This window comes from Beta vulgaris, chromosome 4 (genome assembly GCF_026745355.1).
Source record: "Beta vulgaris subsp. vulgaris cultivar EL10 chromosome 4, EL10.2, whole genome shotgun sequence".
Classification (NCBI taxonomy): Eukaryota; Viridiplantae; Streptophyta; class Magnoliopsida; order Caryophyllales; family Amaranthaceae; genus Beta; species Beta vulgaris.
Window position 1 is genome coordinate 41,270,061 of NC_079205.1, and position 4,841 is coordinate 41,274,901.

The 4,841-nt window shown below is 37.8% G+C and overlaps 1 long non-coding RNA gene across 1 annotated transcript; it reads right to left on the bottom strand.

Annotated features, from left to right (window-relative positions):
• Positions 1-256: 256 nt before the first annotated feature.
• On the bottom strand, positions 257-2,154 carry LOC125496399 (uncharacterized). Its single transcript, XR_008969061.1, has 3 exons — positions 1,722-2,154; positions 1,209-1,265; positions 257-272 (listed from the first exon to the last, which is right to left on the bottom strand). It is a non-coding gene; the product is annotated as an uncharacterized LOC125496399 (long non-coding RNA).
• Positions 2,155-4,841: the final 2,687 nt, after the last annotated feature.

The following is a 4,841-nucleotide window of genomic DNA, read 5'->3' on the forward strand; positions in this document are numbered from 1 at the left end:
TGCGTCGCGTCGACCTCGGGGCGTTACCGCCGCGATGGAACGCAAGGCATAATAAGGTTAACGATAACTTAAAACATTAACTTGAAAACTAAAATGCAGCGGAATTAAAATATAAATACAACTCGGGAATCATCAATGACCCCTTTCATTCAAACCACAAACCATATATAAGTCTTAGAAAAACCAATAATACTTATTTCAAAAGCTTTAATGTAAATACCAAGCCTAGTCCCCGTATGCTCGAGATTATGCAGCACACCAGCACACCTAGTCTGCTCCCCATTGTAGCATCAATGGTTCATCGCAGTTCATCAAACACATAATAACACACAATCAGCTATGCTGAGTACGTAATGAACCATTGAATACATGTAAACATAAATGATGCACACATGAACAATCTTAAGCATGATGCTACACTATGTTACATCCTTTAACCTTTATATCTTTAATCTTTAATTGGCATCGAACGGGCACCGTCATCTTACTAGAATCATACGGGCTACTGAATCCTTAACAGACACTAGGTCTGTTAGATGAAATGCAAATACGGTTTTGTTCCGTCTCACACCCATCACCTTAGTATGCATACCCCCAAGATCGAACGGAACCTTCCGCCTACTTGAGTGTCAAAATATAAGGACACTACTGTCGTCACAGTAGGCCTGCGTAGGAGCGTAGGACAAGTCCCACACTCCCCCATTGTTCATCACTTGTAGGGAGTCCAGCTACAAGATATTGCCATAATTCATTTTAATATTAACCATTCATTTCATAACCACATATAGTCATTTACTTTTCTCTTAGTTACAATGCTCAAATAGTATCTCTTATAACACTCTTGTTACACTATGGATACATAGAATCAATTACCTGTTCTTTTCATTAAAATGCTCAAATCGTATCTCTTGTAACACTCTTGTTACACTATGGATACATAGAATCATTTACCTGTCCTCTTAGTTACAATGCTCGAATCATATCTCTTGTAACAACCTTGTTACACTATGGATAGATTAAAAATTTTCTTGTTTATACTACGATAGAATTACGCATTCCAATGCAACATATCAATTTCAATTATAAATGTCTAACCAGACAATCTCAATCAATCAAACGTTCCCTATCATGTTTCTAGGTTCCAATAACATAGATTGCAACCTAATCATGATACTAATACTTGGGATTAAACTGGTACGCGTACGTACCTTGTAACGGAGAATTTTCGCTGTCTTAATCGAACGTTCCGCTTATGAAATTGGGACCTAAACCGTTAAATAAAGCTTTAGTGCTACGTCGTTGGTAATATTAACAACTACTACGTAACTAAGACTATACGGTTTAATAATTCGACGTAAACGATAATAAACCCCTTGTTTGTGAATCTTCGTACTTTTCTATTATTAAGAGTTTAACGTCTTTTAAGAGTCAAAGCTAGTGAACATACTAATATTAGTTAGTGTCATTAGTCCACTATCTTTACCAAACCAATTTAAATTATAAGTCCAACCATGATTTATGTCCAAAATCTTATGTCCAAAAGTCTTAGATCCAATCCAGTATTATGTCCGAAAGTCAGATCCACAATTATACTCAGTTCAGTAAAATAAACTCATTAACTTGAATTATTAATTAACTAATTATAATTTAACATAATTATGAAAACATAAATTATAATTAAACTTAATATAATATATTCAATATATTAAAATGTTTTATACCGTTAAGCTTGCCGGAAATCAAGTTCCGGCGACCGATTTCCGTCAACGGCACACAACACCACGCTCTACCACAGCAGCGGCACGGCTACGCTCGAACCAGCCCTCGATTCGCACAGCAGCAGCCTCGCACACGCTTCGAGCTTCGTCGCACAACTCGCACAGCAGCAACAGCAGCCTCGCACAGCAGCAGCAAGCCTCGCACGTCCCTCGAACACTCACGGGCTCCCTCGTCGCGCGCCTTTCGCACAACCGCACAATACTCAACTCACTCGAGCCCTTAGCCTCGCTCGCACAGCCTTCGATCCAGCCCTCGACTCCACTCACTCGCACAATCCGCACAGCACTCGCACTACACTCGATCCCTTAGCCTCGCTCGCACAACCCTCGTCCCGCACCTGCACCGACACGCTTGCAACGCCTCGCACTCGCGAAGCCTTGCACAGCAGCCCACTGCGAGAGAGACGAAGTAGGCGAGAGAGACGAAACAAGGGAAGAGAGGAAGAATCGGTGAGGGAGAAGAAACCAGCGAGAGAGGAGAGAGAAATTGAGAGAGAGAGGGAGATGACGGCTGAAGAGGAGAAAGGGAAACTTAGGGTTTTCTGAAATTTCTCCTCTTACTTTCCCTTTTTATACCCTTCCAAAAGTGGTAACCCTAGATCGGGTGAACTCGGTTTAACCTTTATAAATCCGAAATTAACACAACCGACTCGTATTATTAATATTATATTCTTATTATTCTGTAAATAATATTAAAAAACCTTTTTATTAACTTCTTTATATTTTCTTAATTAATACGAATTAATTCCAAAAATACGGAGTATTACAAAAACACTAACATAATATCATTTTAACATACATTATATCATTTTAACATACACTATATCATATAAATAATATACACTATCCAAAAACACGCTATATCATTTTTACATATACTATATATCATTTTAACATACACTATATCATTTTAACATACACTATATTATTTTCACGCACACTATATCATTTTAACATACACTATATCATTTTAACATACACTATATCATTTGAACATACACTATATCATTTTCACGCACACTATATCATTTTAACATACACTATATCATTTGAACATACACTATATCATTTTCACGCACACTATATCCATTTTAACATACACTATATCATTTTAACACACACGTTATCAAAACGGACATTATTCAATTTTTACAACTATCAAATATTAAAACCACATACATACACTATATCATATAGACCAACACTATATCATTCTAAAATACACTATATCAAATACAACACCAGTATATCAAATAAAAACATAATATCACATACCAGCATCACATAACCACACAATCACCTAAAAACACACTATATCACATATATAACCAGTCTATATCACTCAAAACTCTACCATATCAAAAATTTGAACTTACATCTCTAGCTTGAGTAGTAATTTCTTCATTAGTGAGACTTCCTGGTGGAAGCTCAAACTGAATATGAAGCTTGCCCTTCACCTTCCTCTTGGGCGCAGTCGTCTTTGTTAAATCACTACCACTACTTGCACCACTTCCTGTATCATCACTCAATACAGGACGTGGTACATAATGAACTTCAAATTTTTTTTTGAACCGGCTTCATCCGGCTGAAATCAACTTGCCCATCATCAGTGAAGTAAAACTTGACACTTATTGGATAAGTTTCATCAAACAAACCACTGCCAAACTTATCACATAATACTTCACGACGAATTCTCTTGGAAATTGACTCATTATCCCAATGAGCCAACAGAGGCAGACGAGTTGGAAGTACCCCATAACCAATCTGTAGGTGATGGAAGTAAATCAAATGCAACAAAACTGTACAACCACTATAATGCGCCCGAACACCTTTAGACCACATTGAATTCTTGAACAACACATTTGCATACAACAACCTACCTAAAATATATTTACACCAATTGAAACAAGGAATTTTCCGAACCTCGTTTACAGCAAGAACAAGCCTCAAATCAACTGTGTTATTTGCAACTGGGTCTAAAAAAGAAGAAAAGGCAAATAACACATAAAGCTTTTTAAAACCTCCCCACCATCAACTAACTTCTTTAACTCAGAATAAACAGCACTTAAAGGAATCTGACCTTTCTCCCCATCAACATCAAAGTACTCCCTCCAACTTGCTTCTAACTCAAAATGCGGATTCTCCACATTAGGTCCCCTAGAGACATCCACCACATCATCTCCTTCAGCCATAGGAACTGGAACACATCATACACATCAAATTGGTTCACCCTAAACTCTTTTCCGTAACCCACCTTAAACATCCCAGAACCACCATCAAACCACTCCACCAACCATCCACTCAAAGCATTATTAGTCCTAAAAATCTTTAAATCCAACAAAGATTCAAAACCAATTTCAATAACAGCTTTTTTCTGCTCAAAACTAAAAGCTTCATGCAACTCACAAAGCCTTTTACCACAACAATTAATTTTGAACGGGTTTGCCGTCTTTTCTTGAGCATCAGTGGATATTTTCCTCTTCTTCAGAGATTGCAAGGTTTCATTCAGACCTACACCTTTTATCCTCTTTGTGCCTTTTGCTACTTCTTCTATTACAACCTGTTTATCAGCAGAAGTTTTTTCATTACCGGGAATTCCTTCACTAACACCACGATTAGAAGCATCATTTCTTCCATCCTGCTGTCCAACGTGCTGTGCAAGAAATAATTGTAGAGAACATACACTATATCAGCCTACAACACACTATATAATGTCAAAACATACTCTATCATAGCCAAAAACACTAACATATAATGTTTCTGTCTAGAAATTAAGGTTAATGGTCAGTGTTGAGCTAGTCTCTAATCCGAGTAGAGCTGGTTATTTATTCACCGGAATCCTGCAAAACACGTAAAACTATCCTGGGGGTTGTTCCGGGATCGCCCCTCTGACGCTCAAGTCAGTTGATGATTGAGGTAGAGAGAGAGTCTAGAGTGAGAAACTTGGGTTAATTAGGTGAAAATGCAATACCTTTGCCTTGATGGGACAAGGGGTATTTATAGTGGTGAGGACCCCTAGGAGAAGACCTTTTTGATAGGACAGTTTCCCTAGGGATTGGCAAG